The sequence below is a fragment of the Triticum dicoccoides genome, chromosome 1A (genome assembly GCF_002162155.2).
Source record: "Triticum dicoccoides isolate Atlit2015 ecotype Zavitan chromosome 1A, WEW_v2.0, whole genome shotgun sequence".
Lineage (NCBI taxonomy): Eukaryota > Viridiplantae > Streptophyta > Magnoliopsida > Poales > Poaceae > Triticum > Triticum dicoccoides.
The window spans coordinates 487696295-487710032 of record NC_041380.1 but is presented as its reverse complement, the minus strand read 5'-3'; the positions used below and the strand labels follow the sequence as shown (position 1 = coordinate 487710032).

The window sequence follows — 13738 nt, the reverse complement described above, 5'->3', positions numbered from 1 at the left end:
CGGGAAGGAGTTGCAGCTTGCCGAACGGCCAGCAACGTGTGTGCATGAAGTTTCAGTTTGTTACGTGACAGGATATGCCCAAAGCATCAGACTTGGAATTCTCTGAACCGATGCATTATTTCCAACAACATGTGATGAAAATCGAGGACGCGTGAATGCGTCTCGGTTTCACTTTTTTAACGGGTTTCACGTTTTTCTTGATCAACACAAGAAAACAATCGAATGCCCATGAGCTGACCAAAGATGTTATAGTAAAAGCTATGAAGGAAAAACTTGAACTATTTGTTCTTTTCTTCCTGGCTGCCATTTTTCTTTGTGCCAACATTGCAGTTGGTCTCTTCAAACAGGTGACTTTACTTTCATTTTATATCCCAAATTGTTCACTTTGGAGTTGTAGTTCGTCAGTTGCACTCTTGAAAGAGTTCACTTAAGTTCTATCTTATGTTTCACATAGCTCACTTAACTTCCAACTCTAGTTGTTCTCTGCGACAAGTTATAGGTAAGCCCGGAAAGCCACAAATGTGTATGAGCCGGGCAGGGTGCACGACGACGAGTACCGGGCAGGTAAAGCCCGGGTGTGCAACGTGTTGGATAGACGTGCGCGAGGCTGTGTCTACATGACGCCCACGAAAACAACAAACATATTAGGCAGATCAACCGACTGTCCATTTCAAGGAAGCTCAATTCGTTTGAGTGAAACATTCTGGCGCAAAACATTCTATGGCAGCTCGAGTCGGCCGAGTGGAAAAATCTGGCGCAAAGCTAGCGTTTCTCGACCAAAGTAGGGAACTAACCCATCATGGGCAAGAACACGCATGCCAGTTTTTTCACCATAGCTCTTACGGGATGGAACCACCCTAGATGGTTGGCTTTGTCGGACATGCGTGTTCTTGCCCATGACGGATTAACTTCCATTTTATATTTTTTATTTCTTGGCAGCAACTGGTCTCTAAGCTAATGGTTACAGTTGTTCTCTTCAAACAGTTTACTTAACTTTCGTTTTTATGTTTCAAAATAGTTCACTCAACTTACGAGCCATAGTTTGTTAGTTGGTCTCTTCAAATATTTTGCTTCACTTTCATTTTATGTTTCACATAATTCACTTAGCTTCTGGGCTGCTACTCTAGTGTTCCTAGATGGTGACTTACTCGATAAATAATAATGCCACTAGTATATTTGCCTAGATGTAATATACATACATTTTCTGGGATGTGCCATTGCTGAGTCTATTTGTCTGTTTGTCGGGTCATGTGGGTCACCAATTCAGAGGTGCCCGATTGCCCATAATTTCACACGGCTGTTTTAGTTGTGTTCCGCCTGTTGTCTGTCGAGGCGCCGCATTGCTTCTTGCCATCACGAACCCTTACCAGAAGGCGTGTTTTAGTGTATTTGCTCATGCTTTGTACGTTGTGATGTGGCCGGATGGTGTGTGTTTTGCCGTCTACCTGGCCTTTGCACGTTGTGGTTTGTCGGGCGACATATTTTGGTATGTCTGCCTGACCTTTGGACGCCATGGCCTGGCCGGGTGGCATCTATGTATGTGTCTGTTGATCGCGTTCTACCTTGGTCCGTGGATCGTCTGATCGATTATAGAAAGGGATTCTACAATTATCGACACGTACACAACTTAGTCGTCTTATCAATGGACTTCACATAACTTATTGGACTAATTGCCACAGGAGCATGCACTGGACTGTTGCACGGCCGAGGATCGAATTAAGAGGGCCTAGGACTTTGCCGCAAGCGTAAAGCAGGAGCCGAAGGAGTGGTGCACTCGAGATGCGACTGTTAGCCGCGTTGTCGTTATCCATCATACCATGTGGTATGTGGTTGTCCGATCGGTGCTTTTACGTGATCCAATTCAGGGCCGATCAGGTAAGGCCAACTCCACCGTACGGCCCTATCATGTCTGCCCCTGTTTGTTTGGAGTAAAATAAATGAATCGCGCAGCCCAGCGCACGGTCTTAAACGGACAAATGTCCGGATTCCGTCCGTTTTTGACCCATCCCCGGCTCAAATTTGCGCTCGGTTTGGGGTGAAACGAACGTGCGCGGACGGCTTGGACGCACGCCCTTGTCCTTTCCCGTGGCCCGCCTGTCGGGGACACTAGCAGTCCCTCCGCTCCCAACGCTTTCACCCTCTCTCTCTCTCTCTCGCGCCCCGCCCCGCCGCCGGCGTCGCCGCTATTCTCCGGCCGCCTCCTCATCGCGCAGCCTCCGGCCGTCCCGACCAAACCACTTCTCGACATGGCCGTCACCACACCCGTGTTGTGGCCGTAGTTTTGGCCGTCGATCGGAGGTTTGGCCGTCGACGTCTTTGCCGGCCGCAGAGGGGACAGGACCGCCGGCGACGCAGCACGGCGTCCTCGGCAGCTCCCGATGAGAGCTCCACAGCGGCCAGTAGCCGGCCGGCAACCACCCCTGCTGCGTCGAGGTGATCATCGCGGCCTCTTCGCCACCACGCCCGCAAGGTGTTCGGCATTTTGCCCACAAAGGTATGAACAGTGAAGACGAGTTTTTCTTCCATCACTTTCTTTGTTCATCGGACGATTCGTCGTCGGATGATGAAGATATTGTGGTGGCTGCACTGGTCGTTCATGACCACATTCAATGGCAGCTTCCTCGATACAGGGGGTCACTCCCTGGCCGTGCTCCCAACCTGAACCGCAACAGGGAGAGAGGGCACGCCTTGCTCTATGCCGATTACTTTGCCAACACCCCGCTCTTCAAGCCGGATAAATTTTGTCGCCGTTTTCAAATAGCAAGGCATGTGTTCAATCGTATCCGAGAGGGAGTGGTTGCTCATGACCCATACTTCGAGTGCAAGACAGATGCCCTTGGTAAGCTTGGATTCTCCTCTTACCAGAAATGCACCGCGGCCATCCGCATGCTTGCATATGGAATTCCAGGCGATCTGGTGGATGAGTATGTGCGTATGAGTGAGACAACATGTCTGATATCAATTTACAAGTTTTGTCAGGCTGTGATCGAGGTGTTTGGCCCAGAGTACTTGAGGCAGCCAACTGCCGCTGATACAGAGAGATTGTTGGCGACCAACGCAGCTAGAGGCTTTCCAGGCATGCTTGGCAGCATAGATTGTATGCACCGGGAGTGGAAGAACTGTCCATTTGCTTGGCAGGGCCAGTACAAAGGGCATGTCAAGGCGTGCACTGTCATATTAGAAGCGGTGGCATCACAGGATCTTTGGATATGGCATTCTTTCTTCGGCATGACAGGTTCTCACAATGATATCAATGTGCTGCAGCGTTCTCCAGTCTTCGCGAGGCTTGCAGAAGGCCACTCCCCACTTGTCAACTTTGAGATCAACGGCCACCATTACAACAAGGGATACTATCTAGCAGATGGTATATATCCTCAGTGGTCAACTTTGGTGAAGACAATCTCGAAACCCCAAGGTGAGAAGAGAAAGAGATTTGCCCAAATTCAAGAGTATTAGAAAGGATGTGGAACGTGCTTTTGGTGTGCTTCAATCCCGGTGGGGTATCGTTCGAAACCCTGCACTGTCATGGGATGAAAGGAAGCTTTGGGAGGTGATGACTGCTTGTGTGATCATACACAACATGATCGTCGAGGACGAGCGTGATGAGAGTATCTTCGACCAAGGATTTGACTATCAAGGTGAAAATATTGAACCCCTGCACCAAGACCCGACCACATTTGAACAGTTTGCTCAATTCCACCATGAGATGCGCGATTGGCACACTCATTTGAATCTTCAAAATGACTTGATTGAGCACGTGCGGGATCACATTGGCAACCAACAGATGTATTGGTCCATTTTATGTTTAGTCAAGACAATTTCGATTTGGTTGTAAACATATTTTATTAAAGACAATTTCAATTGGGTTGTAAAATTATTTTAATATTCAGACAAATATTTGGGTTATAAACTAGTTTTGATGAAAATTTGGGCATTTTTGGCCCTGACAAACAGGATAGGGCAAAAGGATGCGTCCGCGCGCTGGGCGCACGGCCACCGCATTCCAGGACACGCCCGAATATGACCCCAAATCGCTACCCAAACGGACAGAATCCGGACAAAACGGACGTCCGTTTGGGGTCGCGTGGTGGAGTTGGCCTAAGCACATCTACGAACAGGGTTGTCGACTGCCTCAAATACGGGGAATTTCCAAGATAAATAAAGATGTGATGTTGAAAAAGGCCTCATATAATCAAATTCATTAAAAAGTTCAATAACAAAAGAATAGTTCACAGACATATCCTGATGTTTGATACTTTTACATTAATTACAAGAAAGATTAAAGTTGCGTGCATCTTTGAGAAAGGGTAGGTGATGCAACGTGGTTATCTATCAGAAACAATCACCAAAGAAAACTATGTGCAATGATCGTTGTCAGGGCTAACGTGTAGAAAATCTAACATAAATACTAGATAAAGCATGACTAATATAGTAAAGATCGAATAAGTCATGCCTTCTGACAGAGAAAAGGTAAATAACATCTGCATACATAAACTTGAACCTAACATATATAGGGCAGAAACTAGAGCAAAGAACTGTGACAGGACATCTAATAGAAAGAGCAAGAACACGTACGGTACAACAGGACTCAAAAGCCGGGATGAGGAAAATCATAGCCCGAGGCGGGCGGAGGAGGAGGAGCGCACGTGGATGTCCCTCTTGTTCTCATCCTCATACATGTTGAGAAAGAGCCTCCCTTATAAAGAGGTCCAACTTCCTCTAAACTAGCAATGTGGGACTAAACTTTTGTTTCACCTTTTGCCTTACACAAATGAACCACGTGGGCCTTTAAGATTTATTAAAAATTTCTGAAACTATTATTAAACTAGGCTTAAAATAGACAAAATTTCAGCAGCGCCCGACTTTTCTGATACAATATCCGTCTAGACCACGACGTTAAAAGGACGGGTAGACACCCCAATACACGACATCCAGCCAGAGTCGTGTGTCGTGGAGTTGTGCTTGGCATTTCTATGGTCCCGTTTGTTGATTTGGTTTGGCTGGATAGATAAGGATATGAGCTTCTATCGTTGGTAAATGCAAACGCAATACAAAAATGCCTATTTTCACCCATGAGAAACGTCCTCTATCGCACACCGAGATGACTTTAACCGGACAAAACTAGTGCCAACAAAGGTGGTGTTTGGTTATTTAGTCGTAGGACTTTTTCTAATCCCAAGTAAAAAGTCTTTAGTTTCAAAAAAGTCCCTCCCTATTTGTTTTTAGAGACTAAAAAGTCTATAGTCTCTTCCTAGAGGTTATAAATAACTATCTAGCCCCTAGTATATAGAAAAAAATAACAATCAAACAACACCAAGGGGTGACGGGCCAATGAGTGCATGGAGGGGCATTGTTGGAAAAGTCTCAAAAAGTCCCAAAAAGACTCCTTGAGAGTCTTCTTCATTTAGTCCCAAATGCCTAGTTTAGTCCCTTAAAAGTCCCTCCCGTTTGGTAAAAAAGTCTCTAAAAGGGACATTTTTAATCCCTACACAAAAAGGTCTCTCGAAACAAACACCCCCAAAGCAGATGGCTCATGCGGATTGGACCCATGCGCCGAACATCTCACGTAATCTGTAATCGAAGAGTCCTGTCAGCATGTTTGTCTTTCGTAGGTCCTTTTTGATAAAGCTATGTATCTAGGATAGGGTCATAGACCTGACCTAGACATCCTCTCCTAGGACGTCACCCTAAAGCCAGGATCATTCAAAGGGTATCATCATCCACTCGACCAGAGACATTCCTGTGACACCCAAAAATTTGGCCTTGTTTTATTAAATTAAAATTTTGCTAGGAATTAAAACTTTGGATTTCTGAGCTCCATTTTGATTTTTTTTTAAATCATTTCCTTCCCTGTTATGATGAGTTTTTCCCAAAGAGAAAACTTTTCAAATATGTTATTGGACTTATTTAACCTCTCAAGAAAAAACTTTCCTTTTATCAGTATAACTAATTAACTAATTTAATTGCTTGATCTTTACCTTCTTGAAAATAGTTTTTCAAGGTTATATGGCCATATTTGAACTACAACCATTTGATAGATTCACCTAAAATTTCTACAAAAATTTGGAGATGTCATGTGATGTTTTTAAATCACTTTTATGCAAAAATATATTTCATTCATGAAATATTTTGAGCCCTACACTCAGTTTTTCTTCTCTGGTCCAGAGTGCATTTTGCACTACAACCCTTTTATATATTTCTTTAAAACTTCTACCAAAATTAGGGGAGGTCAGTAGGAGCATATTATTCCATTTTGTGCAAAAATCCAGGGTTGTTATTTGAAAATATTGAGTGAATCAACCTCATTTCCATTCTGGACCAACTTGATGATTTGTACAGCAACCACCATTTTAATTGCTCCTATATCCATGATTACTTTTTCTACTGGTAGTCCCCCTTGCCAAACCCTTAAGTCCAGGAGCATGCACCCATTGGATTAATTTTGGTTCATGAAATAATGCCATTTATTTCCTGTCCAGAATTGAAATTCTGCTAGACTTGCACTAACAAGTTTGTGCATTTCACCAACTAACATCACCACCCTATCTTTCATCCACAGAGACACTGATTTGGAGATTTTGGCCACTCCAAGAAATGCCTAAGTGACCTTAGCATTTTGTCAAACACCATATGAGCATGATCTGTTTTGGCATGAAGTTTTGGTTTGCACTGTGAACTTGATCTCCTGACCAAACCAGCTTGTCTACTGATCCCCTTGCAAGCCATAGCCTAGAACTGCTAATCCTCAGCTCCAACCAAGCCATCTAGGAGGCCAGGGCATTTCGCCGAACAGATGGTCGGCGTGCTCTGGGCACGCCCAGAGCGCGCATATTGCAGCCGCGCACACGAGCCGACACGTTGGCCCCCACGGTTTTGGCTCGCTCTGCAGCACCTCGCCACGCGCTACCCTTCTCACCGCAACGCGCCAAGCAGCCCCCGCCACGCCCGGCAGGCCAAGAGCTAGCCGCCGCCGCCACCGACAGCCCCTGCTCCATTCAGCGCCGCCCAAGCCACCCCGGCTCGCCACCTGGCCCCGGCACAGCCCGAGCTCATCCACACGGGTGTCCGCTAGCGTTCGTCGCCGCCACGTCGCCCTAGCTACAGAGAGATGGTTCGCCGGAGAGCTTATCCCCACCGCCGCGGAACCGACCTTGGCGCACTATAAATGGACCCCCCCGAGCTTCCCCGAGCACGCATGCGACCTTATGCTACCCCCATGGCGCTCCCGTGCCTCGCATTCGACCCGGGGAGGCCTCCTTTCTCATCTCCGGCAACTCCGGCCGCCGCCACCGCCCCAGCCAATACGGCACCTCCAGTACCTCCCCCTCTCCGTTCTCTTCGCCAGGAACTTCCTCATCCTCCCATGAACCTTTCCCACTACTTGATTTTGATCGGGAACCATCGCCGCCACAATGTCACTTCGCCACCGAAGCTTTCCTCCGCCGCGGAGCTCGCCGCCGGCAGCTCCCTCCACCTCCAGCTACCCTGCGACCACCGGGAGGACCGCACTGGAGTGGCGGATCCATCCCCGCCCTCAGGGCCCCGCGAGGAGCCGCCAGTCGCCGGCGACAATCGCCGGAGCTCCGCCTCCGCTCGGGACAGAGGAAGGAGAGGGAAAGAGACTAGTCAAACCTGACTAGTGGGCCCCCTGGACCCACTGTCAGCGACCCCGTGCCTGTCCACGTGGGATTAAGTGAAGACGTAATCCGCCTAGTACGTTTTCCCCGCTCCGAAAGCGTATTCCCCTCCGAAACGTTTTCTTTTCTGTTTTAATTTAAATAACAGATTTGACCAGAACTTTGACTGGCTATAACTTTTTAAATATAACTCCAAATGAATTAATTCTTTTTCCTACATCTCTCAAATATTGTCTAGTTTATTTTAAGATTTATTTGAATATTTTCCAAACAACTTTTTTGTACTGTTTTTGAAATAGGTGTTATTTGCATATTCTTGAAGATAGGATTTTTGGGAGAGAAAGAAGCTTTCAAAAAATTTGGAGAGCACCCCCACCTCTCCACACCATGAAGGCAAGCATTCTGAACCCTGGCATAATGTTTGTGGTGTGTTATCTGACACGTTTATAACACCACCTTACTTCGGAGGACTTGTTATTTCATGTGACATGATCATTTGCATGGAAGCATATCAGTGATTTCCTTGCTGTTGGAAATGAATATTATTGTGATGGTAATCCTCCTCATGTGCCTTGCATGCATGCCGGAAAGGAATCCGGGAAAGCCTCGGCCTTGGGTAGGCGTGAGCTTGTCACCGGTCCCCGTCAGGACGGTTATGTCCAGCATGGCATGGTAAGGTACATTGAGTGGTGATTTCTTCGGTTGGCCATACTTGTTTTCGTACTGCCACTGGTCCCTACCGTAGGTGGGGTATGGTTCAGTAAGTTGTTAACCCTTGTCTTGGCACACACCGTACAGAGAGGCCATGGTGGAAGATACCGGTTGTAGCCGGTAGGCATGCCACCTGGTCTGGGGGCATGGGTGTATCCGGTTGGGACCGAGAGGGGGGCACCCCTTAGAGCGCGCGATAGAAATTTGATCCCATGCTACGCGAGGTTGTAGCCTCCCCACTTAGAGTTTTGCTTAACAGGTGTCATGGGTGATTCCAGACACGAGTGAAAGCTGGTGTGTGCAAGTCAGGTGTGTTTCAATTAAAAGACCGTAGACGGAATTAGTCCCATGGACTAAAGGAATCCGTTACTCGTGGGTAAAGAGTACACTCTCTGCAGAGATATTAAACCTATTCGAATAGCCGTGTCCATGGTTAAGGATTACAGTCTGGGATGGGTCAGGTATCGGTCTTAGTGTCGGTCTTCGGAGGTGAAACGGTTAACCAGAAATGGAATTACTACTCGTGACTTGTGATATCTATGATTATTATTATTGTTGACTAACCCGTGATATTATTGTTATTACCGAGTATCTCTGGGATGGTTCTACCTCCGGGAAATTCATTATGATTATTTCTTTTAAAGCCCTTTATGTGGTGTCGCTCAGACGCCCGACTGTGGCATTTGTTCTAAAGCCCTTTATGTGGTGTCGCTCAGACGCCCGACTGTGGCATTTCTTTTAAAGCCCTTTATGTGGAGTCGCTCAGACGCCCGACTGTGGCATTTCTTCTAAAGCCCTTTATGTGGTGTCGCTCAGACGCCCGACTGTGGCATTTCTTTTAAAGCCCTTTATGTGGAGTCGCTCAGACGCCCAACTGTGGCATTTCTTTTAAAGCCTTTTATGTGGTGTCGCTCAGACGCCCGACTGTGGCATTTCTTTTAAAGCCCTTTATGTGGTGTCGCTCAGACGCCCGACTATGGCATTGCTTGCTATTTGTTTCATAAATTTTTATACTACCATGTTATTGCATTTTTTATAAATAACTTGCTTGCACGCATCTGAGTTTCATTGTGACTGACGTCATGAGCTTATAATATTTTTAGCACATCATGGTTATATTATACCTGTGTTCATAATGTTTGCGAGTACATTCAAAGTACTCACTGGCTTGTCCCTGGCTATTGTCTTGGCCAGATTTTCTTGCTCGGAGAGGAGCGACGCGATGCCAGCCCCGGAACCCACTCAATGGAGATAGCAGCCTCGCGAAGATAGGAATTAACCTGGTCAGCTGTTCCCGTGGGAAATGGAGTCCCATAGACACTGATGTTTCACAACCCGCTTCCGCCATCAACCACTAGAAACCATTTGTTGTACTCACTGGCCAGAATGGTCTTGTACTACATATTTTGTATTTTGCTTGGAATTTCTGTATCAAGTTGGAGCCTCATCAGCTAACAGTAATCCTGGGGCTGATGAGCACGACGGTCTTTTCTGGAAATTTATTACCCGGAAAACCGGTCGTGATAGACTTGGTATCAGAGCCAGGCTGACCATTGGCTAATCCTATCTTAGCCAGGTCAATAAACTTAGGCAAACCAACCCACTAGACCTTAGCCAAACCCCAGCCAAGCTTCTCGTGCAAGATAGCCACACAGTGACCCAACACCTTTTTGGCAGTCGGTGCCCAACCTATCAACCTAACCTGTCACTCATACGCCAGTGACTGGCCCCTAAATAGTCCTTTCTCGCAAGCGTGCGAAGGAAGACTCCGTCCCCTTTTTCTTATAAAAAGGGCACGCTAGCCTCAACCCAGCACAGCACAGCCGCTACCCCAAGCCGAGCCACAATGCCTGGACCTATAGTGCACAACGAAACCACAGCAACCAACCTTGGAGGTTTTGTGACCATCCTCGCAAACCTCACCCGTCGTGCCTACGCGTTAGAGGAGCCACCAGAATATGTTGTGTATCAAGGACCCATGAGCGGTGAAGACCGTCAATTCTGGGCCACTATGCACATCTACGGTAGGGGACTAGCACCCGAGCGCCCCTACAGGTTCACTGGAAGGACAACTTCCTTTGAGCCACAAGCCATCCAGCTAGCCGCTCGAGAGGCTATAGTTCATCTCAGGCACTTGTCGCCCAGAGTTAACTGTCGCTCGTTCCACTACTACCCCAGACGTGAAGGGTATGGTAGACCACCCCAAGTTGCCAACGGAGATCACGAGACGGACCCCGCATTGTTGCACCTAGTGCGCTATGTAAGTGCACTAGAGGCACTGTTCGACCAGATCACTATTGATTTAATTGCAACTCGTGGAGAGATGGTTCGTCGAGCCCCGACGAGAGGAGAAAACGAGCCCAACGCCGACAACCCAGTCGTGCTGTTTGGACAACCGATCGAGACCCCAAGATCTGCCCCAGCCATCGGCCAAGGTGCTGCGATAACCCCAGAGGTGCTTCGTCGCATTTTGGGAGCACACTCCAACGGAGTTGTGGCCAACAATCCCCGCGATGGTCATCATCACTACCCCGACCCTGCAGTTCCCCCGCCATCTCCGTCTAATCCCGGCAGTGAGACACGTGGAGAAGCCTCGACATCCACCAGGCACGCCCGTTTAGACATGAACGAGGTAGACTAAGCCGTATGAGTAGCACCAAGTTTCAATGTATCCTCGCTTTGTAATCATGCGACCGTGTATAATAACGCAGCCTGTCATTGTGCCTCTGTATAAATAAGTAGCCTTGCATATTTGGTCAGCGCATAGTTGCACATTTTCCGGGCACAACTACCAAAACCAACCCGACGACAACCACAGTAACACGTCTCTTTATGAGATATGTGTATCTCCGACACTGACCTGACCTTTGGAGCTAAGCTGGCAAATTTATTACCTTTCACCACGGTAAAACGACCCGGCTCCATTGCTATATAAAGACCACCTTGTGACCTTACCCAACAACCCTCACCTTGTGCACCACACTCACACTTTTTCCTGTCATGCCGAGCCCCAGCATTCATCTGAGAACCCCAGATGCAACCCCAGGTAGCTTTGTCAAAATATTGTGGGATTTTACCCGCAGTACCATGGGTTCTACCCAGCCACCTCAGTACGAGCTGTTCAAATCGAGGATCACCCCATCCACCTCGGAATATTGGGCAGCAGTACACATTCCTCCTGTAGACCCCAACCAAGATCCAATAGAAGTTTCCTTCGTGGGGAAATCTATGCCAACCCCACACCTGGCCATAGAAGCTGCTGCGAAAGAAGCGATTGCTCGTCTTCGATCCGCAGTACCCTATGCCCGCGAACGAGGATATTATTACTTTCCGAGTCGTGCAGCACCCGGAGAAGTAACATCTTTTCCCGGTGGACGTATTGAGAGAGACCCAGTTCTGGCCAACCTTATCCAGTACATCATTGCTTAAGAGCATTTGAACCAGCGAGTGATGGATTATCTTCAGACCCTCGCAGATTTAAATCCTCAGATTGCCATCGGCAGACCACTGAGACCCGACCCGGAGAGACGCATACATCGACTGGTCAATCCACTTCCTCCGATAGAAGAGGAGTGTATCCCTTTACCAGAGACATTTTATCAGGACCCCACCCAGTTACCATTTTCATTTTAGACGTCGCTATTGTATTTGTTCCTTGCAACATTTATTTATGTGTGTGACTTATGCGTGATACCCTGAGTTTGTACGACGAGTCAATTATTTGGCTTCTACTAATGTATGTAGTTTTTGTTGTGGATTATGCTCCTAAAAATTAACTGTTTTTCCCTCGCAAAATCCTGGAGTGAGACTTCTTTTTCCTGAATTGCTACACCTGCCACTTCACGACGCGGATTAGTTAATTTCACACAGCACCACGGCAGCAGTCTCACAACCGCTCGAATGCATATGGAGTATTTATTTTTCACAACGGCTCTTAGCAAATCTCGAGGACGAGATTTTTCTTAAGGGGGATAGTATTGTGACACCCCAAAAATTTGGCCTTGTTTTATTAAATTAAAATTTTGCTAGGAATTAAAACTTTGGATTTCTGAGCTCCATTTTGATTTTTTTTAAATCATTTCCTTCCCTGTTATGATGAGTTTTTCCCAAAGAGAAAACTTTTCAAATATGTTATTGGACTTATTTAACCTCTCAAGAAAAAACTTTCCTTTTATCAGTATAACTAATTAACTAATTTAATTGCTTGATCTTTACCTTCTTGAAAATAGTTTTTCAAGGTTATATGGCCATATTTGAACTACAACCATTTGATAGATTCACTTAAAATTTCCACAAAAATTTGGAGATGTCATGTGATGTTTTTAAATCACTTTTATGCAAAAATATATTTCATTCATGAAATATTTTGAGCCCTACACTCAGTTTTTCTTCTCTGGTCCAGAGTGCATTTTGCACTACAACCCTTTTATATTTTCTTTAAAACTTCTACCAAAATTAGGGGAGGTCAGTAGGAGCATATTATTCCATTTTGTGCAAAAATCCAGGGTTGTTATTTGAAAATATTGAGTGAATCAACCTCATTTCCATTCTGGACCAACTTGATGATTTGTACAGCAACCACCATTTTAATTGCTCCTATATCCATGATTACTTTTTCTACTGGTAGTCCCCCTTGCCAAACCCTTAAGTCCAGGAGCATGCACCCATTGGATTAATTTTGGTTCATGAAATAATGCCATTTATTTCCTGTCCAGAATTGAAATTCTGCTAGACTTGCACTAACAAGTTTGTGCATTTCACCAACTAACATCACCACCCCCTCTTTCATCCACACAGACACTGATTTGGAGATTTTGGCCACTCCAAGAAATGCCTAAGTGACCTTAGCATTTTGTCAAACACCATATGGGCATGATCTGTTTTGGCATGAAGTTTTGGTTTGCACTGTGAACCTGATCTCCTGACCAAACCAGCTTGTCTACTGATCCCCTTGCAAGCCATAGCCTAGAACTGCTAATCCTCAGCTCCAACCAAGCCATCTAGCAGGCCAGGGCATTTCGCCGAACAGATGGTCGGCGTGCTCTGGGCACGCCCAGAGCGCGCATATTGCAGCCGCGCACACGAGCCGACACGCTGGCCCCACGGTTTTGGCTCGCTCTGCAGCACCTCGCCACGCGCTACCCTTCTCACCGCAACGCGCCAAGCAGCCCCCGCCACGCCCGGCAGGCCAAGAGCTAGCCGCCGCCGCCGCTGACAGCCCCTGCTCCATTCAGCGCCGCCCAAGCCACCCCGGCTCGCCACCTGGCCCCGGCACAGCCCGAGCTCATCCACACGGGTGTCCGCTAGCGTTCGTCGCCGCCACGTCGCCCTAGCTACAGAGAGACGGTTCGCCGGAGAGCTTATCCCCACCGCCGCGGAACCGACCTTGG

The 13738-nt window shown here is 47.1% G+C and overlaps 1 pseudogene; it reads left to right on the top strand.

Moving 5' to 3' along the window:
• Positions 1-1512: 1512 nt before the first annotated feature.
• LOC119353911 lies at positions 1513-3595 on the top strand (annotated as a pseudogene).
• The last annotated feature ends 10143 nt before the right edge of the window (positions 3596-13738 follow it).